Below are 23163 nucleotides of genomic sequence, written 5' to 3'. Positions count from 1 at the left end.
CTTCACTCTTTGTTTTCTGAAATATGTTTCCAGTATGCTAGAAAGCTCAGAATTTCAGGAATTGTAGTTCAAATAATGACAAACAAGTTTGTAGAAGATTATGACGCGATGCGAGTTGATTGTGATGAGTTATTTGCAATTGAATGTGTGATTTTTTTTCGCATTTCATCGATATATCGTGAACTGTATACAGGTGGATTATTAGTACTAACTTGATCGCATTGTCACACAATGAGATAACAGATAGGAAATTTGTGTCCTCGGCATAGTTGCAACTATTTGTTATAAAATAAGCTACAACTTTGCCGGGACACAAATTTTGTATATTTTATTCTCATTGTGTGACGATACGATCAAATAAGTGTGATTATTAGCCCATACACCGTTCACGTTATATCAAAGAAATGCGACAATCACACATTCAATTGCAAATAACTCATCACAATCAACTCGTATCGCGTCACAATCTTCTACAAACTTGTTTGTCATTATTTGAACTACAATTCCTGAAATTCTGAGCTTTCTAGCATACTGAGAACATATTTTAGAACACAAAAAGTGAAGGTATGGCGATTTTTCATACATTTTTCAGAAAATTTTCATTCAAATTTCAAGTCCTTTGCGCCAGCTCGTGCTTCTGCCAAATGACCTGAAACTTTCAGAAAGTAATTTTTTCACCTAAAGGCACCAACCTAAGGGGTGCCGCGTGGAATATAAGGATTTTTTTTGTTATGGGCCAGTCTAATGTGCATGGATCTTTTCAAGGGAACTTAGATTGCACTTGGAGATCCTACCTTGTTATGTGTGTGCTCGTAGTGCTACCGTTAAACAACTGCAACTTCAACCAATAACTTAATGGTCGCAGTGGACTTTCTCCCCAACAGGAAAAAAAACACCCGTTTTGCAGAACATTCGTCCGGCATTCTCGCCACATATCCTGCCCAGCGTATCCGGCCAGGTTTCGCCACCTTCTGGATACTGGGGTAACGTATGCTTATGCCACGCTGTAGAGTCGCACGAGCTCGTGGTTCATCCTTCGCCTCCACACTCCGTTCTCCTGCACGCCGCCAAAGAGGGTTCTCAACGCTCGTCACTCGAATACTTCGAGTGTGTGCTGGTCCTCATCTAGCAATATCTACATGTCGTGTCCGTAAAGAACAACCGGTTTAATGAGCGTCATGTAAAAGCTACACTTCGTGTGAGGGCTAAGTCTTCTCGATCGCAGTTGCTTGTGGAGTCTATTGTAGGCACGACTTCCGCTGATCAAACGCCGTTGAATCTCACGACTAGTGTCATTGTCTGCGGTCACCAGTGATCCGAGATAGATAATGTCTTCGACTATCTTCAGCTCGTCGCGTCGTCGTCGTGATTTTGTTATTACTGGACAAGCGGGTTCGGTGGGTCTCGGATCCGCGTGTCAGCATATACTTCGCCTTGTGTGTTTTAATCATTAACCCAATTCTCCCTGCTTTGTGTTTAAGCCGCCACTCGTGGTGTAGTCCGTGGTCCAAATATCCTGGATTCAAGTCTTCTAAGCCAACGGTCATGAGATCCATTTCCGGTCCCGGCATAAATAGTACACATTCTGTGGGTTGGTGGTTTTAGCATTTGTAAGATTCTAAATAGCCATTACATCCTCCAAATGAATCTCTTCGAGGAAACGTCTAGTTTCACTGAGATCCTATATGTGTTTGTGTTCGATTTTTGTTTGAGCTTTAGCTCAATTATTCAGTTGACTTCATCGAGTTGAATTCGCTGCTAGATTCTACGGCAGAAAACGCTCATTGTGCCCCGATCAATGGTGCTTATACTGCTCCAGTGGGGGTTCTCATTATGCTTCAACAGTGACTGATTTCCAGTTTTCGGCATTAAATTTTAAAATGCATTTTCAAACGTTTTTATCTAATTTTTTAAGTTTCAGCTAGTTACGAAATAAACTATTTTACTGTCGGAACACGAAACAATAATGTAAACAATAATTTAACTCACATATTATAGATGTTTTCAATGGTTAAATAAGCGTCCTATTTAAGGTGGCCATTATGCCCTTATCTCCCATATATTGTTATGTCCCATATCAGTTTTGAAATTTCCGTGCGCTTTATCACCTAAACTAGATGTGGCTAAAAAAATCTGAAGAATGATTTTAATTCAGGACGCTGAAATCTATTAACATCAGTTTGAACTTCATTGTAATGTGATAATCCATTTATATTTTTCCGGTAAAATTTTTCTGCAGTTCTTGATAATTTTCTCCTTGACTACGGCATTCTTACAATTTTTCCCCATGTATAACTGCTTTCGAAACTGTAGTCCATCTGCAAAAATTATGAAAATGAAATTAGTGTCCAAAATTCCATTAGGGTAAATTCCATTAACCGACCTTCAATTCCGTGTGCGCAATTTAATATTGTTTCCCAGTCCACCTGCCCAGCAAAGAATGGGAGCACTCGCAGTGACTAACTCATTCAACCCGACCACACCGGGCTCGGTATATCCGCTTCCAGTAAGGATATGAATATGAATACGTATAAGACCGTGTAGAGGGAAGCATTTGTGTTAGGGAATGGAAACCCTACCCTCTTCTCGTCTTTCTTTCTGTCGTTTTTTTTTCTTTCCTTTTTCTCAAGCAGCTTTTTGCGATCCCGGAAGAAGTGCTCGAGCGTCGATTTTCCTCGCTTCAAAGAATTGTACCACCAACCAAGACAGTGAGTGGGTAATAAGATAAGAACAGAGAAAGCGAACGAATAAGGAAAAATGCAAACAGGGAGCGCACAAGTGTGGTTGATACCTGACTGTCAGCTAAATTTTCCGAGCGCAAACTTTTGCACCGGTCCCGTCTTAGAAGGGCCGCCGTGTAGCCTGGCAGCATAAGGGACACCCTCTTGCTTGGGCTAGGCTAGGGCCCTTATGCAAGGTGAGCTTTAAATCTTTACGACTTTGGGAAAAGAATAAAAATAAACTCTGGCTCAACAGAGTGGAAGGGCGAATTTGTGTTTCTTTTTTCTTTAGGAAGTTGTTCTGTTTAAATTCAGTTAAACAACAAAAACATCTTCTTGACAAAGACAATTTAAAAATATTAGTATCTTTATGTTTTGAGGAACTAAATTCTCAAACTGATTAAGTTGTTGAAAATATTCAAAAAATGTTCTAAAATCCAAGTATTACTTGTGAAAATGTGAGGATACAGGTGGTATTTTGCTTCATTTTGATGCCTACATAAGTAGCTCCGAGTGGCCTTGCCATTATAATTTAGTTCACTGATATTAGTTTTGAAAACTTTTAGGGGGATGAACAAATTTCCTCGGTCTATATCAAAACAAACTTGACTCATTTTTGTCATAACCATAATTAAAAGGGCAGGATGATTTTTTTTGCCTTTCTTTCAGAAAGGTATAGTTATCGGTCGATTTGGGAGATCATTAATTATGGGTCTTAGATATACCTTTATAGGTACCTATCAAATCATCTCGACGAGTTCAGACGATGTCAGTGTATTTGTGTGTATTGGTGTGATTTTTTGTAAACTTTGTCCACACGTTTTTGCGAAACTGGGAAGTACAATAAAAATGATTTTTGTCTTAAAAAATTTGATTTTTTTCCCTCTTCAATGTATAAAAGAAAGAAAAAATAACAAAATAGTTTGAAAAATAGATTTTCAAAGTAATTATCATCTAATCATCACTCCAAAAAACGTGTCAATTCGGCTTGCTAGCCACAACCAGCAATAACTAAAATCAAGATTATCGAATGTATGACGTCAAATTTTACAAGACGTCATATACACGATGGGCGCGCTCCACTCCCACTCATGATGTCTTCATGACGACAAAACGAGCAGGAAGAAGGAGTAGGAGAGCTTAATAAATTTATCATCTATTAGAATATTATCAAATTTTGCACCAGTTCAATGTTAACCAAACCGGTTTCAAACACTTTAGAGCCGAAGCTCCAAAACCATATTGTGGTAATATGGATTTTCATAAAGGGGTACGACCCCGGACTTGCTATATCTAACCGATGGGTGTAGGGTTCAACACCGCATTTTTCTGCAGCGATGGCTGGCTTCGATACTACGACGCAAGCGGTAAGATGTCAGATAATTTTGTAGTAAGTTTGAAAAAGGGCGCGTCAAATGTAAACAAACCTAGCGTAACATTTCATAAGGGCGAAACTATCAGTTAGCTCGGAATAAAAAAAAAACGCTTTCGAAATTTCGGAACATCTAATCAAATCCTATTTAAAAAATCGACGCTATCTATTGGCCCTAACCGAATAAAAAAAAACCCATTTTAAATAGGCGTAATTTCACGTTCCAACCTGTTCCAACGAAAATGCATCAACAAAAAGTTTCACCCAATTTTATTTTCTCAACTGTTTTTAAGTTTCAAGTGATTTTTTTGTACATACGCGTTTATTTCAAGATGTTGAATTCCCTGGACTTTAAACTATTTCTGATTTTAAACTTAATTTAAAAAAAATTGGGTCCAATAGCGAGTTTTTCTTTTTGTTTGTTATAAAGTAGGGTGCCACCCCAGAGATAACTACAATAGTCTACGCATGAATAAAATTTCTTTCCAAAGTTTTGTCGAGATAACTAAAAAAGATGTTACTAACAATTCATTGGAATTTTAATTGAATAAATTGAGAGATTCAACACAATTTACATGTAAAACTTCAACTTGCGAAAATTAAAAAAAAAATCATCTCTGGATGTATACCTACATTAAAAAAAGTGAACCAATGACATTTTTGTCATTTTTATCATTTTTGTCATTTTTGTCATTTTTGTCATTTTTGTCATTTTTGTCATTTTTGTCATTTTTGTCATTTTTGTCATTTTTGTCATTTTTGTCATTTTTGTCATTTTTGTCATTTTTGTCATTTTTGTCATTTTTGTCATTTTTGTCATTTTTGTCATTTTTGTCATTTTTGTCATTTTTGTCATTTTTGTCATTTTTGTCATTTTTGTCATTTTTGTCATTTTTGTCATTTTTGTCATTTTTGTCATTTTTGTCATTTTTGTCATTTTTGTCATTTTTGTCATTTTTGTCATTTTTGTCATTTTTGTCATTTTTGTCATTTTTGTCATTTTTGTCATTTTTGTCATTTTTGTCATTTTTGTCATTTTTGTCATTTTTGTCATTTTTGTCATTTTTGTCATTTTTGTCATTTTTGTCATTTTTGTCATTTTTGTCATTTTTGTCATTTTTGTCATTTTTGTCATTTTTGTCATTTTTGTCATTTTTGTCATTTTTGTCATTTTTGTCATTTTTGTCATTTTTGTCATTTTTGTCATTTTTGTCATTTTTGTCATTTTTGTCATTTTTGTCATTTTTGTCATTTTTGTCATTTTTGTCATTTTTGTCATTTTTGTCATTTTTGTCATTTTTGTCATTTTTGTCATTTTTGTCATTTTTGTCATTTTTGTCATTTTTGTCATTTTTGTCATTTTTGTCATTTTTGTCATTTTTGTCATTTTTGTCATTTTTGTCATTTTTGTCATTTTTGTCATTTTTGTCATTTTTGTCATTTTTGTCATTTTTGTCATTTTTGTCATTTTTGTCATTTTTGTCATTTTTGTCATTTTTGTCATTTTTGTCATTTTTGTCATTTTTGTCATTTTTGTCATTTTTGTCATTTTTGTCATTTTTGTCATTTTTGTCATTTTTGTCATTTTTGTCATTTTTGTCATTTTTGTCATTTTTGTCATTTTTGTCATTTTTGTCATTTTTGTCATTTTTGTCATTTTTGTCATTTTTGTCATTTTTGTCATTTTTGTCATTTTTGTCATTTTTGTCATTTTTGTCATTTTTGTCATTTTTGTCATTTTTGTCATTTTTGTCATTTTTGTCATTTTTGTCATTTTTGTCATTTTTGTCATTTTTGTCATTTTTGTCATTTTTGTCATTTTTGTCATTTTTGTCATTTTTGTCATTTTTGTCATTTTTGTCATTTTTGTCATTTTTGTCATTTTTGTCATTTTTGTCATTTTTGTCATTTTTGTCATTTTTGTCATTTTTGTCATTTTTGTCATTTTTGTCATTTTTATCATTTTTATCATTTTTGTCATTTTTGTCATTTTTGTCATTTTTGTCATTTTTGTCATTTTTGTCATTTTTGTCATTTTTGTCATTTTTGTCATTTTTGTCATTTTTGTCATTTTTGTCATTTTTGTCATTTTTGTCATTTTTGTCATTTTTGTCATTTTTGTCATTTTTTGTCTTTTTTGTCTTTTTTGTCATTTTTGTCATTTTTGTCATTTTTGTCATTTTTGTCATTTTTGTCATTTTTGTCATTTTTGTCATTTTTGTCATTTTTGTCATTTTTGTCATTTTTGTCATTTTTGTCATTTTTGTCATTTTTGTCATTTTTGTCATTTTTGTCATTTTTGTCATTTTTGTCATTTTTGTCATTTTTGTCATTTTTGTCATTTTTGTCATTTTTGTCATTTTTGTCATTTTTGTCATTTTTGTCATTTTTGTCATTTTTGTCATTTTTGTCATTTTTGTCATTTTTGTCATTTTTGTCATTTTTGTCATTTTTGTCATTTTTGTCATTTTTGTCATTTTTGTCATTTTTGTCATTTTTGTCATTTTTGTCATTTTTGTCATTTTTGTCATTTTTGTCATTTTTGTCATTTTTGTCATTTTTGTCATTTTTGTCATTTTTGTCATTTTTGTCATTTTTGTCATTTTTGTCATTTTTGTCATTTTTGTCATTTTTGTCATTTTTGTCATTTTTGTCATTTTTGTCATTTTTGTCATTTTTGTCATTTTTGTCATTTTTGTCATTTTTGTCATTTTTGTCATTTTTGTCATTTTTGTCATTTTTGTCATTTTTGTCATTTTTGTCATTTTTGTCATTTTTGTCATTTTTGTCATTTTTGTCATTTTTGTCATTTTTGTCATTTTTGTCATTTTTGTCATTTTTGTCATTTTTGTCATTTTTGTCATTTTTGTCATTTTTGTCATTTTTGTCATTTTTGTCATTTTTGTCATTTTTGTCATTTTTGTCATTTTTGTCATTTTTGTCATTTTTGTCATTTTTGTCATTTTTGTCATTTTTGTTATTTTTGTTATTTTTGTCATTTTTGTCATTTTTGTCATTTTTGTCATTTTTGTCATTTTTGTCATTTTTGTCATTTTTGTCATTTTTGTCATTTTTGTCATTTTTGTCATTTTTGTCATTTTTGTCATTTTTGTCATTTTTGTCATTTTTGTCATTTTTGTCATTTTTGTCATTTTTGTCATTTTTGTCATTTTTGTCATTTTTGTCATTTTTGTCATTTTTGTCATTTTTGTCATTTTTGTCATTTTTGTCATTTTTGTCATTTTTGTCATTTTTGTCATTTTTGTCATTTTTGTCATTTTTGTCATTTTTGTCATTTTTGTCATTTTTGTCATTTTTGTCATTTTTGTCATTTTTGTCATTTTTGTCATTTTTGTCATTTTTGTCATTTTTGTCATTTTTGTCATTTTTGTCATTTTTGTCATTTTTGTCATTTTTGTCATTTTTGTCATTTTTGTCATTTTTGTCATTTTTGTCATTTTTGTCATTTTTGTCATTTTTGTCATTTTTGTCATTTTTGTCATTTTTGTCATTTTTGTCATTTTTGTCATTTTTGTCATTTTTGTCATTTTTGTCATTTTTGTCATTTTTGTCATTTTTGTCATTTTTGTCATTTTTGTCATTTTTGTCATTTTTGTCATTTTTGTCATTTTTGTCATTTTTGTCATTTTTGTCATTTTTGTCATTTTTGTCATTTTTGTCATTTTTGTCATTTTTGTCATTTTTGTCATTTTTGTCATTTTTGTCATTTTTGTCATTTTTGTCATTTTTGTCATTTTTGTCATTTTTGTCATTTTTGTCATTTTTGTCATTTTTGTCATTTTTGTCATTTTTGTCATTTTTGTCATTTTTGTCATTTTTGTCATTTTTGTCATTTTTGTCATTTTTGTCATTTTTGTCATTTTTGTCATTTTTGTCATTTTTGTCATTTTTGTCATTTTTGTCATTTTCGTCATTTTTGTCATTTTCGTCATTTTCGTCATTTTTGTAATTTTTGGAAGAAAAAATTTCAATAATTTGATTTGAAATTGAATAAATAAAATAACAGAGCTTTGACCCTTGTTGTAGATAAACCCACTAACAAATTTCTCGTGTTTACTCAAAGAAGCGTAGCTCTGTGACCCTTTGGCGTCGTAAAAAATAAAAGGTAAAGAGCAATACAAACATTTTAATACATTTCATTTCATCTGTGCTGCTGTTGACCTTGCCCGGATGATTTCATTACCTCAGGACAGTCCACCTGGGGCTACCTGGCCGAAGTCGGAGTGTGATAAAATTTCATTATTATCACAATTGGACGCAATAAAATGCTGCTGCTGCTGGAAAAAGACCAGGTTTTCCGGCGAGCAAACGTGCCAGGGAAAAATCACAACGACAGGCGACAAGACCTGCTCCTGCTGCTCAGTCCGAGGATTCCGACCGAAACCGAAAGGGACTTGTTCTCGAATCCTTGTTTTTATTGAAAATGGTTCCGCTGTTATGCAAATAGCAAACATAAAAATGAAAACAAATTGAAACCCCCTGCAAAAAGTGGCGAATGGCAACCACTCCGGTTTTCGGTTCGCATCACTGAACAGCTGACAGGCAGCATCGTGAGTGGAAGCTAGACACTAAAATCATGATTTTTCCACACCGCGTTTCGTGTATACTTTTTGCCATTTTCCACCCTCCAGTCCCCGTACAAGTTCCGAAATGTGGTTCCTCTGTATGGTCTCGCAACCCCCCACCAGGAGCGCGTGGCGTTCAGAATTAAAGAGCTTCACTTCAACTCGAGAACATTGTTGAAAACTTGAAACGCTCCCATCATCTGGGCGGCCTAATTGAATTACACAGACAGGGTGAGTTTTGGATGCGGACAAACTACTAGCTTTCCCATCACAAATTGAGTAGCTTTTCTACTTAGAACTTGCTACGGGTGACTATCTAAATTTACCTCGGTACTACTTTACCAAGTACTTCTGCCGCTGTTGGTTTGGAAAATGGACGGATACCATCAAAAACTTGCTGATGAAGTACCACTCTTCGGGGTACCGTTAACTTCCACTCGGCGTGCCTGTTAAATGATGAGGGTAGATATCTCAAGAAATGTGAAAAATCTGTGCTTTTGATAAGACTACAGAGTACTTCTGCTACGCAGCAAATTGTTGTGCGAGTAGAAATTTAGAATTCAGTCACCTACAAGAGAAATACTTTTAATTACTCAATTTTTTCGACATAAGAAATTATCTCTTGCATTCAAAAGTAACTTGCAAAAGGAGCACCTCAAAAAAATATTTCGTACATCACTAACTTTGAAATTAAAACGATCAGAAAAGGTACTTCTAAAAAAAAGTGGTAGCATTTGGGAATTAGTTCAAAGAATTAGGTCAAAAAATTGTCCGTACCCTAGAATTTAGACTGGTGCATTTCTTTTATTTGTCCTCGAATCACAGTAAAACTTTCATTATTCCTATGCATTCCTAAACGTGTTCTCTAAATAAAGGCTTATTTGAGTAATTACATTTATGTACTTTGAAGTTTTGTGAACTATAGAAAAGTTTTCTGGACAATTATAGCAAATGTTATCTAGCAATACAGTGTTCATGTGAGTTTGGGTTTTCTTGTGTTTTGTTTATTGGTATCTAATAAATCCAAGTGATTTTGTTTCAAATTAGCGCCAGATCAATCCCAAAAAAAACAATCAAAACATAAAAAAAACCACCAACTTGAATCGGAAGATTACTTGAAAATTGACCTTCGGAAATTAACGGTAAATCAGGGAAAAAATATTCTTTTTTTTTACTTTCAAAGCTGTTCGCAAAATATCCGCTTCAGGTAAATTCTACTTGTTGTTTGTTGTTATTCCCGTGGCCGCAAATGTTGGCCGATTTTGATGATATTTTATTTTAGTTTCGAAACATTTCAAAATAAAATGAATTTATTCTATAAGGTTGTCTGTAGTTGGTTTCGAATGAAAAAATTCTTAAAAACCATTTTATTACTAAATTGATTAGAATTTTTGACAGCCTTGCAGTATTGAAGTGTTTTTCTTATTTTTGGAATTGTCCAGAATAAATCTATTCGACGATGTGTGTAAATATGTGTTGGTCCAAAGAACAATTTGACCTCTATCCTGGATTTCCCGGTAAAAAAAAACTTGCTTAAAAGACATACATTTTTGTGTATGCTTCCCTGTATCTCATATCTAAAGTTATAATTTTACTTTTTTCTCGTTAATTTGATGATCATTGTCATAGAACATACTTGGTCTCTAAAAAATCTCAGCTCTTCAGTATATTAGAATGATGATTAAGATGCTTTGAATCTGCGCTTTGGGCCGTATTAACCCGAACAACTTCGGGGAATTAAATCAAAATTTTGAACCCAAAATAGCATGGTCATTCCTCCAGTCCAGATTTTTGTTCAATTCAAGTTCTACCTGGGGGTTGTGGGGAGCGTGAAGCTATTGACTCGTTTGCTACAAAACGATTGAAAATTTGGTCGAATGCCGACATCTTTCAGTAAATTCAGAAAACATTGCTACAAATTTTTGAAAAAAATACTCAGAAAAAGCATATCATTCGATTGTGGAGATTTTAATCTATATTAACTGGGTATATGAAAAGTAGGCAGTTTTGATGATTTTTTTTTGAAAAATTACGATGGCAAAAGCGCAAAAAAGTTTTCGTGCCGAAAACTACATTTTTTTTTTGTTTTCATTCTTATTTCGAAAAATAATAATATTACAGATACCATGTATCTTTAGTGAAAAGGATAGTCATGTTATCAAAATAAAACTAACATAAGAATTTTTAAAATCGGTTGAATAAAGATTTTTTTGCTTTTCTATAGTAATGAAATTTAACCCATTAAGGTCGTTTTTCCTCGTTCAAAAACAATGAGATACAGCCCTGCAAAGCAAAAATTTAATTTTTTATAAAAAGTTGGTTTTTTCGGTAGTTCCAGGATAGTGGCAAAAACTTCCATGTGACCCTCAAAATTATACATATGTTTTAAAAGGTTCATTTTTAACAATTTTAAAACTACAGAAATAATTTCACTACGCCGAAGAACTTAGCAGATAGACGGATTTTTAAATAATGTTTTTTTTTTCTCGAAGGTTTTCTGTTTATAGCATGTTATATATAGATCATCTGCTAAGTCAAATTGATTTATATGTTATTTATTCTAAATTCTTGAATAAATCACTTGAATAAACTACCCAAACGATGAACCTTAAAACATAAATATCGACCAAGATATGTGACCAGGAGAACGAAATCGATTTATAGTCAGAATGATCGAAAAATAATTTGTCTAAAATTTTGCGAGAGGCTTGAGAAGATTAAGGTAGGGTTGCCATTCGCCCCGCAAATGCGCAAAATGTTCCGTTTTTTTCTTGGAAAATTTTCACAAAGTTCAATTCACACTAACACACTAAGGCTAACAAAGCAAAAAATCAAATTTAAGCTTCAATTTCAATTCATTGGTTCAGCAAGGAAAATCTTTCAAATAGTATGCAGGATTCTTCATAGTTTATATAAGTCTATTCTGAATAATTCTAAAGGTACAGTAAGCTTCTGATTCGGTTAAGCGTTCTTGGAGCACGTTCAACCAATGCAATGTAAATAACTCTTTTATGAAGAAATTTATTGTTGAAGTTGCTTCCAAACGGTTATAGATCTTAATTTTTGACGGTATCTTAGTAAAATTGCCTTTTATCATACACCACCTTTTTTACTCAATTGTCCAAAGTATACAATGATGCAAGTTTTCTTGAGCAAATAAATCTGCGTAAAAAACCTTTGTGTACTTTGTATGAATTACATCGGTTGATGGCAAGGCCGGATTAAAGAGGGGGCAAAAAGGGCGATTGCCCCGGGCCCCCCTTGAGTAAGCAGTGAAGGAGCTCTCCAACATTTTGCTGCTCCCACGAGCAGAGAATATCAAAATCTTCTGGACAAAACCGAAATCGAAAAAAATAAGAAGAATATGAGGCAAAACACCTCAAATTTTAATTTTTCATCGAAACATATCAGTTACAATATTCTGTGCAGAACACGTAAAATGAAGAAAAAACATCTCCTCATTTTCATTACATTCAAACTTCTTGTTCAACAATAATGTTTGTTGTTACGTTAAGTTTCCAAGTTATGGTTTACTGCATTTAAATAGCAGCTAATTTCGCTTTATGATAAACATTTCAGAATTTTACCCAGGCAGTATCCGGGTTAATACCGCGTATTATAATAACTTTTCACCTTTCAATCATTATTATTGAAATTTTTATTGGTTTATGAACCCTTTTCTTTCCCTATTTTGGAAAGTAAAATCTTAAAAAAAGCTGTAGTTGCTTAAATTGGACCAATTGACGGTACAGGGTTTCTTTATTGAATTTCCATCCCAATTTCTGTCGTAGACTTGAAATTTGTATTGGAACATTTTCAACTGATTTAACCAAAATTTATCATCTACTGAAGTGAATATATTGCATTCAATATATCATTTTCCAAATGATCATTCTCAAATTATCACGCAAATGATCTGATAGTTGAGCTGCTAGTATCATTGAGTGATTTTCTTCACATGAATATTTCTATGATCTTAATCTTATCTTTTTCCAGATTCAATTCATTGGGATTTTCAAGTCTTGTGTTATTTCATCAGTTACTGAGGTTCAGTTTCATAATTTTTCTGAATTTTGAAAATTCAGGATCTTTGTTTAAGGTACTAAACTCATTTTGATTCCTTATCTGATTTTTTTTCAATGATAACTGGTTCTGAGTTTTAAGCATTTAATCTTTAGTCTCATTAATACCCCTTTGGCTTTGAGGGCATTGAATGAAACTTTCGTCACATTTAAAATAACAATTTGACAAAAAATTTAATTCATATTTTGTTTCTCGAAACTTGATTTGAAATTATGATTTAGATTTAAGACATTGAATTTTGGTTCTGAATATAGCGTGATTTAATGTTTTGAATTCTTAAATTCTTATACCTGCATTTCTATGGAATGTGGATTTAATCATTTTGTTTATTTTTTTTTAATTCTGTTTTCTATGTTTCAAATCTTCATGATACTTCCTAATTGTCACTAGGTAAATATTTCTCGAATAAGCACAAACCAAACAATCAATGAAGATGTGAAATATCTATCCGGTAATTTTTTTAAACTAGAAAATTTTAGTTTGTGATAAGGGTTTTAAAAAAATGAGAATTAAATTTTGCATTTTGCAGTTTAAGTCAGAGATTTCTTTTCTAAGAAATTTCTAAACTCTTCCGCAATGTTTGCACGTGATTGATTAACAAATTTTTATTTGAAGATTCCAGAAACTATTTTCTTCGGAGACAATATGGCTATTTGAAGATAGTATACTGAACTCATCTTCAGTTTTCTACACGTTTAAAAGGTTTTGTATTTTCTGGGTAGCATTTGAAAAAAAAATTGAAATAAAGGGCCCCCCCGAGAAAAATTGCCCCGGGCCTGGCTTAATCCGGCCCTGGTTGATGGTATACGCTTGGCTTTAAAATTAAGCTTCATTAAAATTTTTCTTAATGTCCCGCTTTTTTTGTGAAATGTCCCGGTTTTTCTGAAAATATCTGGCAAGCCTAGATTAAGGTGGAACAATGTTTTAAATAACTTTGATTGATACCTTTGCGTTATTTACACTTATTGCTTTCGTTTTCAGGAAAAAGATGTTGAAAGTTGCTGCTGGGAATTTTCCTTATTATCTGACAATTTGAGCCGGGGGTCTTCAGGTTTTCCCCAAAATTAAAAATTTGGTTCATTTTTACAACTTGCAAACACATGTATTTTTTCTGATTTCTAAAATTTTAATTTTTTGGAGTTAGACTGGGGTAAATTTTTTTGTAAATAAAAAACAGCGATTTTTCAAAGCTACATAACTCTGTTATTTTTCAACGAACATTATAAAATAGCACATCAAAATGCATTGAAATTTTATGTCATTTAAAGCTTATTTACCATTTTCCATGTTGAAGACCATTAATTAATTTTATTTTGAGTTTTTTTTTATAGCTGAAAAAATTTTCAATGCATTTTGATGTGCTATTTTACAATTTTCTTTAAAAAATAACAGAGTTATGTAGCTTTGAAAAATCACTATTTTTTATTTACAAAAAAAATTAACCGAATCTAACTCGAAAAATAAAAATGATAGAAATCTGAAAAAATACATGTGTTTGTAAGTCGTAAAAATGAACCAAATTTTCAATTTTGGGAAAAATCTGAAGACCCCCGACGCAAACCCGTCAGATAATAAAAAAAAATCCCCTGCTGTCAAATCGCACCGATAGTCTATAATCTTTTAATTCTTAAATATTCTTTCTCAAAGAATATAAAATTTCCCTGATATAGCCGATAAAATAATTTCTTTAAAATAAGTTCAATGCTCAACGATTAAATACGTTACAAAACTAAACATCAAATTACAGATAGGTTTAAGACTAAAAGTTAATTAATTTCACGGAGCTGATAAGCAAGTTTTTGTTTCTGTTTCTCGAACACTAGCAGTTTTTTATTGTCACAGATGTTATTACGATCACTTTGAAAGATTAATTTTAAATAGCAATGTTTAAAAATCTTTAAAATGTGTATTCTCAAAACTATGCTATTGGTTATTTTGTTAGGTTATTGTGTTGATATTATAACTGTAAACAAAACCTGTGTAAATTGGCGTTATCTATGATTCACATATAGATTTCTTGGATTGGAAAATTATAGAATTCTGACTTTTAAGCCAAAAGAACTTTTATTATAAGATCAGTTTCGTTAATTTTTTATTCATTTGATTCTAAAATTCAATAGTGCTATTTGTCATCGACAAACTTTCAAATTATTCGGTTATATGCAAATAAAAATTCTCGGAATTCAATTAACAAAATCAATTTTAGAGTTTAAGAGCCATGAACATTGCTTAACGTTGAACAGAAATCATTAAAAGATTTTATGTTTCAAAAATGTAATTTAGAAATTTCTTGAATCAAGGAAATATACTACTTTTTACGTTATGTCACCGACATAACGATTATGAATTTGCATTCGTATAAAGGCAAATAAAAAATTTTGATTATCAAGATTTAATGTTTTGTTTTGTTACCAAAACAATTGATTATTTTCAAGCTTAATATTTGTCCTGGAAATAATATAAATTTGCATGACTTTTGAGTTTAGTCAAACAACCACATGATGCCGAAAGCTCATGGTGTTTCAACTATCCAAATCTTCATTTTGTTTTTAAGATTGAAAAATTGTTCATGAGAGCTTTCACGTTGAACTCGAAAATTCATCAAAAGGAAGCGGTGAGTGAAAAAAGTTGGAAAACCATTGCATTGGTCTAAAACATGATAAAAAATAACTTTTAATCATGTACTAAAAATTATCAAAAATTGAATATGAAAAATTGCGTTAGTAATAACAGCCAAGGATGGAAAAAATCATTCACCAGCATGAACGCTAATGATTCTCAATCGCCGCTCCCTTTACGATGGTAGCATCGGCGATGCGAATGTGACCAGTCGATCGCTGATTGAATTGAAAATCCCGAACGAATGAACTTTGACAAGCTTCGTGTGAACGAACTGAACACGACACATTCGCAACCAGGGTTGCCAACATATATTTTCAAAAATCAGGGAACTGGTGAAATAAAAATCAGGCAAAATCAGGCTACATAAGTAACGGAAATTCCTCTAAAAGTGATGACCTTTTTTTTTTTTTTGGTCATCACTCTACATTTTTACTGTGTTGTGGGCCTCCTTGGTTGCATAATTCTTCTGAATCAAAACCGAAAGATTCCTTTTCATTCCCTTTTTAAGATATGAATTAATGGGAATCTTTCGATTGGTTTCATTCAGCCACATTTTCGCTTTTTAACTTCAGCAATGGTACCTAATTTAGTTCCTTACTACCCATTTTTCATCACATTCGCAAAAATCAGGCAAAATCAGGCATTTTTTGAAAAATCAGGGAAATCCAATGGCTTTTCAGGTTGTCAGGCAGAGCCTCGAAACATCAGGCAATCCCTGAAAAACCAGGCATATTGGCATCTCTGTTCGCAACAGTAAATTGGATCGTTTTTGATTTTCACCACGACGTTCGGTGGGGCGAATGGATTCGCAAACGATTGACAAACACAATCACCAAACGATTGCAATCGCGATTGTATTGGTGAATGTTTGGCAATGGAATTTTCCGGTAAAGAATTCGCCATCGGGTGTTTATTTTGCGGCTAAATTTGTGCGTTACGGCTCCCACGCTCGTCAACGTTGTGTTTTGTTCAACCCCCTGGCAACTTGACAGTTCTGGCGAGTTTCGTGTGCCTGACTCAAAATCGCAGATGTCGCAAGTGTACCGCTTGTTTACGTACTTTTCGAGCCATGCGTATGGAAAGGGCCCATCGTCAAATGTGGTGCGAATCAGGCAAATTCATAACTTTCGAATGAATGAAGAAAAGATTCAACCGAAATTATTATACACATTCCAATAATCCACCTATTCATTTATTGGATAGAAACAGTTTTTCCATAAAACAAGAAATGTTCTGCTATAATGTGAAAGTTTTGCCATTCTAAAATTTTCATATGTATCACAGTTTATGAAAATCACTTGATGATTGTTGTGGTAATGTTTTGTTTTACATTTATTGTGTACGATTGTCCACAATAGTTTCGGTGGAAGGGATACTTGTTCCGAAAAACTGCCGATTATCAGTGGATTATTTTGATCAGTCCAGAAGTTTTAGACCTAATAAATGACACAAAGATTTACGTCTGTGAGTCGTTTGCATCGACTTAACTTTTGAAAACAGATCGTTTTTACATAACTGAGCTAAAAATTTTTAAATTCGAATCATTTTTTCATTTGTTGAATCAATTGAAAGAGAATATATTTCAATATGCGTCCTTCCGACATGTTAAGTCGCTTGATTTTCGATTTGACAGAACCAGAGAACCAGAAAAAATTGGCACACGCGATTTGTATGGGAAACGTCAAGTTGCCAGGGGGTTGGTTTTGTTATGATGTTATTATAACTTGTGTTAAGCCTAGTCCAAACCCGGCAACTCGAAAAGAGTTTATGTACTCTTTTTCGATAGAGAAATGAGCGTACTCTTCTTTTTGTGAAATTATACCAATTGTACTCTTTATTTGTTGAAAGACATTTGATCTGAAAAACCAAGGTATTTCTTCCATTTGAAATTGTTTCACATCTTAAGCAAAAACTACGAAAGGAATACAACTAACAACAAATTACTTTAAAATTTTAGTCTAAAAACATGCATTTTAGTCCTTGTAAACAGTGAGCCCGATAAGCGCCTTTGAATATGCAAATAGTAAATAATATGAACAAAAATCAGGTATTGTACAAGAATATTTTTATTAAAAATTGTCATGAAAGTCGCATAACCTCCAAGACATTAACAGTAAATATTTGATTACATTGAAATATTTCAGTGCTACCTCTGATAGCATGAAATATGTACAGTTGAATCCCGCTCATCAAAGTTCCGGTTATCCGATCTTCCGCCTTATTCGAGCCACCATTTTTGTCCAAAATCCATATTAAAAATGTTTTTTATCATTGCGACATATCTTATTTACATATTTACGACATATCGTAAAGCTATTAAATTGACGTCTCTGACAAATTTAAAATCTAAACTTGCCAGAAACGTCGATTAAATAGAAAAATAAAATCCATTTGAGTTCCGAGCTATGCGCCTGGATGATATGCAATACCAGAGCAAATGGCGAGCGCGGTTGCCGTAACACACAAATTTAGCCGCAAAATAAAAAAAAAATAAAAATATAATTTACAATTCGATATTAATTGTCTCACTTCAAGTCTGTTTAACCGTTTTTTAACAATGGAAACTCTTTTTGTCGATTTTAAAAAGCAGCGATCATATTACTTTCGAAAAAGTATTCCAAAAATTATCGAAATGAAGTGCATTTCTGCGCGCTTGACCTCAAATAGGGATTTTTAATTACTCATGAACTAGTAATATAAACATTGCGGCTGAATTCGCTAATCACCGAGTGCTATAAATGTTAAATGATGAATTCCGATAAAAACACACTGTTTTATGCAGCGAGCCTCAGCCCTCTTACGATAAATCCTTCATTTAAATTGAAAAGGTGAAATTAATGAGTTATATGCGATATTATAGATTTACTCTCTGGAGCCACCTTTGAGTGGCTCGGTACTAAAGAGATTCTTAACTTAGCCTGCGGATAAAGATAATTGCACACCAGTTAAAATTCATATTTATTTTGAAAATCCAAACAAAGTTTTCTGTTTTTTTTCAATAGTTTTCTTTTAAATTTTCTATTTTCACCGTTAAGTCGTAAAGTAAAAAAAGAAAACCTTTTTCTCTCAATAACAAAATGACGGAAAATTAATCTCTCGGGAAGAAAACCGTAAAACTGCGGAAAATTTCCTTTCCTGCACACATGGATGGGAAGTCAGTTTTCGTAAAGTTTCACAATCCTTCCTCATCTAGACCGGCAGCGAGCGCACTGAACTAATGAAGCATAAATCTGTGGAAACTGGGTTAGTCTGCATTCTCTTTGTGAATGATTTTTTTTTCATCTGCTTCTTTTTCTTTCCTTTCATCCTGATATTTTTTTCTTTTCAAAGGTTGCCTCCAGAATCCCTTTGGTTTGTGTTTTCTCGGCTCGTTTTCCCATTTTCACACACCAACTAGCGACTGGAGGCTGCTCGATGGCGCATTCTCTTAATGTATTCAACCCTTCTGTCGGTCGTCGGCTGTTGAAATTGCGAAAACGAGAGAACAGGAATTCTAGGGATTTTTTTTGGTCTTGGTTTTGGGAATATACTTTTTTCTTAGAAGGATTCTTTCCACTTTTCATGCTTGTAAGAGAACAGGAAAAACGACAGGGCTTTATTATTTTTCTATAGACTTGCCATGGGAAAAGCGGTATTCGAAATCTCGTGCACAAAAATGAATGACTTACGATCGATCTGGATATGCATTTCTGAAAAAAACATCGCTCTGTGAACAGCTTCACTTATATTGGGATTGCTCATTGAACCGTATGGAAACATGCTTTCGGGCACATTGGATTGTGTACTTTTGTATGTTTCTATATTTATAGATGAATGTGGAGATGGCGCAACTGCAAAATTTGCATATTTTTAATCCATCAATCGATTTCGCTCCGAAGCTGGCCCTGAATCAAATCCTGGTCCCATCGGGAGCTTTGCCAGCTGAAGGGAATTTCCCGGCAGGCCCCCAGCTGAGCCTCCTGTGCAGCCTCTTTTTTCATCTGATACGAATGTGTTTTCGGAGTTCTTCAACCCGATGTTCTCCACACTAACACTTGCACAATCGATACCAACACCTCGCCAGACTAGCGAAATCAGTCGTTCGAGCCCCAACTTCACTGCGTCACTTGTTTTGTCGCAAAAAACCCTGTAGTGAATGGCTCCAAAATGCTTCTTCTTCGATTGTTGTCTTTCGATTTCCTTTGAAAAGCACCAGGCAACTTCCAGGAGAGCAATCACATGATTTGATCTCTACCTTATACATGTAATCTCACTATCGACTAGATATAACACACCGCTTTACTACACACAGGGGACATTTTTCCCAAGCCTATTGACCTTCCCAACCATTAAACAAACACGAGTATAATCGAATCATGTCGTACAGGTATTATTAATTGCAGATAACGATCATAAAGCCTTCAATCACGCGAGCTCCATTTTCTGCCTTTGAATGGGGCGAGCAATTTATCCCTTTTCCGGTACCAATTTGCGGAAATAGCCACCAATGCACCTCCCCCAGGTACCCATAAACTAGCCGAGAGCAGTGAGACAAAAAAATCAAAAATTACCACCAACATGTGTAGTAGCATCATCCCGGGGACCCATCAGGAGCATTCACATTCTGGTGGAAAATATGAAATGTGAACCACACAACACAACACAAAACACACGCACGGTTAATGGCGAGCACTCCACGCGCCAACTAGAGTCTTCGCAACCCGCATCACAACTGACTGACTGGGGAGCGGACAACTTTAGCCGCAGCAAAAGAGCGAAATATCCTGCCACTTGGTTCCATTCCAAGCAAGCAAGCAAGCAAACAAACAACCGAACACCCACACATCGAAGAAGAGGAACAACAACTCCTGACTGAGCCTAGTTAACGGTTGTTCTCCCAAGGAAAATCCTCCCTCCTGATTGTGGCGCTCTGTCTGTGTGGGGTGGCAATTCGTGTGCTTCATGTGCCACCACTGATGGAAAATGCTTTCTGCTCCAGTGCTACCGGCAGATATCGGGATTGTTTAAAACTTTCATGATCGAATTTTGAAACCCGACCATATACATTTTATAAATTGGCCCAAAAGACTTTCAGCTCAATCGAACATAATTTAGGCGTGCCTCAAAGCGCTCAAAGTTTCGGTTTTTCGACCCACAAAAATCACCAAAGGTCAAAGGAAATCGGAAAATCGAAATTTTATTTTTGAAGCAAATGATTTAACCCTCATCCGCATTAGATTTCATTACCCTAATCATCACTTGTGGTGTCAATTTGACACCACAAGCTCAAATCGTTATAACTTTTTGCGTATTAGACCGATTTAAACAAAACTTACATCAAAAGAAACCTTGTAATGTCAGTAAAATATGTTTAGAACATTATATACAGCTAAAGTTACAAGTTTTCTCGTTATTCAGCATGAAAGAAAAAAAATCCGAAAAAACATGCCTCACGAAAACTGCTGTAGTTCATATGTTACACGTTCAAAAAAATATTTGCCTTATGCATATGAAAGCTGAAGTTAATGCCTACATCATGAAGACAAGAAATATTTTTTTTAATTTTTTTTAATGAAATGGTCACAAAAAGTTCAAAAAAGTGGTCTAAAAAACCTACTTTTCATTCGATTGCTAGTAAATACTGTTTGAGCGATGGTAGAGTTTTGAAAAAAATATGACTACAAAATGTATTAAAATTCCAACATTTTGCTGTTTTTAGATTTTTGATGCCACAAAAATTGAATTTACTGGAATTTTTCAAAGTTCACTACTTTGCGCGATTTTTTTTCAAATTGAAATTTCATCTGTTTTTGTGGTCCACCGTCAGGTTGTACCCGGATTATCAGTGCTTTTACTTTGTTTGGACCAACCAAGAGTATATTCATTGGAAAGCACATTTAATCTTCATTCTAGTGAGGTGCAACAAATCACGCTGTGAGATTTCACAAAAATATGAAAATTATAAACATAAAATCATTCCTGAATTTCTAGAACTACAAGCACCTCGTCCAGCAAAACGTGTTTGTTTGCTCTCCGAGTAGGTACGGTGGGTGGTGATTCGGGCAGAGAGCGAAGCCGAAAGACGAAATAATGATGCGTGTCGTGAATAGCAAATGCAAACTACTCTCAATAGAATATTTTCAACCAAGAAATGTACGACACGCATCATTATTTCGTTTGTCGGCTTCGCTCTCTGCCCGAATCACCACCCACCGTAGGGGGAAGTGTTCCTATATGCGCATATTGGGTAATATGCGCATACAGCTGATTGACGATATGGCTGGAGATTCATCATATCTAATTAGTGCAGTTTGAGGGTAATACGCTTTTAACACATGGCATAAAAAAATTAAATTATTATATAAAGTCTAAAAAATTTAAAAATTCAAACAAGATTTTTGTCAGTTTTGTTATAATATATTGAACTTTAATGATTGTGCATACAGATTCTGTGAACAAAAATTTTAGTGGTTTTTCTTTCTTATTCATCTGGAAATCGGAAATTCAACAAATCGAAGCTTTTGGCAAAGTTGTAAATGATAAGATATTGGAATAAGAGACAGGTTCTGAATGCCCATATCAAGGCAGGTTAAATGCCTATATCGAGAAAAATAGATTAGTCTAATAAATTTTTTACTTTCTATCATTTAAACATGAAATCTACGCTCAAATCACGATCTTACAGCGAAAAAAGAAGAACTTCCTACTGATTCGATAAAAATACAATATGGATAAAATATTACCCTGAAATATGGCCATATTGCATACTTAACTATGTTTCATGCAAAAGAACTAGTGATGTAAAAAATTTCACCAAAATTTCGGCCTTGACGTATGCTTAACATCCGTTTCTACCATTTTCAATTAAATAATATCAAAATATTGCAAGTGGTAACGAAATATAGCTAAAAACCTAAATATGCGCATTTAGCCCACCAGTTTCGGAAATTGGCTATTTTGACTTCTTTTATTATTAAATTATTTTCACAAAAACTGTAAGAGATTTTAACAGAAAAATTTCACTAACGTATATAAAACAGATGCCCGCTCATGTGCATATAGTTTTTAGACTCCTATCTTTTGGAGTATAGGAGAAAATGAGTGCTTTCCTTAATATGCGCATATAGCCTTCCTCTCCCCTACCTACTCGGAGAGCAAACAAACACGTTTTGCTGGACGGCTGCTTGTAGTTATAGAAATTCAGGAATGATTTTACGTTTATAATTTTCATATTTTTGTGAAATCTCACAGCGTGAATTGCAGCACCTCACTAGAATGAAGATTAAATGTGCTTTCCAATGAATATACTCTTGGTTGGTCCAAACAAAGTAAAAGCACTGATAATCCGGGTACAACCTGACGGTGGACCACAAAAACAGATGAAATTTCAATTTGTAAAAAAATCGCGCAAAGTAGTGAACTTTGAAAAATTCCAGTAAATTCAATTTTTGTGGCATCGAAAATCTAAAGACAGCAAAATGTTAGAATTTTTATACATTTTGTAGTCATATTTTTTTCAAAACTCTACCATCGCTCAAACAGTATTTACTAGCAATCGAATGAAAAGTAGGGTTTTTAGACCACTTTTTTGAACTTTTTGTGACCATTTCATTAAAAAAAATTAAAAAAAATATTTCTTGTCTTCATGATGTAGGCATTAACTTCAGCTTTCATATGCATAAGGCAAATATTTTTTTGGACGTGTAACATATAAACTATACAGCAGTTTTCGTGAGGCATGTTTTTTCGGATTTTTTTTCTTTCATGCTGAATAACGAGAAAACTTGTAACTTTAGCTGTA

The 23163-nt window shown here is 33.2% G+C and overlaps 1 protein-coding gene across 2 annotated transcripts in view; it reads right to left on the bottom strand.

Annotated features, from left to right (window-relative positions):
- Positions 1-20073, bottom strand: part of LOC129740952 (uncharacterized) — a 479426-nt gene extending 459353 nt beyond the window's left edge. Inside the window, exon 1 of one of the 2 annotated variants that reach the window (XM_055732613.1) lies at positions 19934-20073. The gene's annotated coding sequence lies outside the window, so the exon portion shown is untranslated. The remainder of the gene's footprint in view (positions 1-19933) is intronic. The other variant, XM_055732614.1, reaches the window with a different exon arrangement.
- Positions 20074-23163: the final 3090 nt, after the last annotated feature.

The sequence above is a fragment of the Uranotaenia lowii genome, chromosome 2 (genome assembly GCF_029784155.1).
Source record: "Uranotaenia lowii strain MFRU-FL chromosome 2, ASM2978415v1, whole genome shotgun sequence".
In the NCBI taxonomy this organism is placed as follows: Eukaryota; Metazoa; Arthropoda; class Insecta; order Diptera; family Culicidae; genus Uranotaenia; species Uranotaenia lowii.
This window is presented reverse-complemented; position numbering and strand designations above follow the sequence as displayed.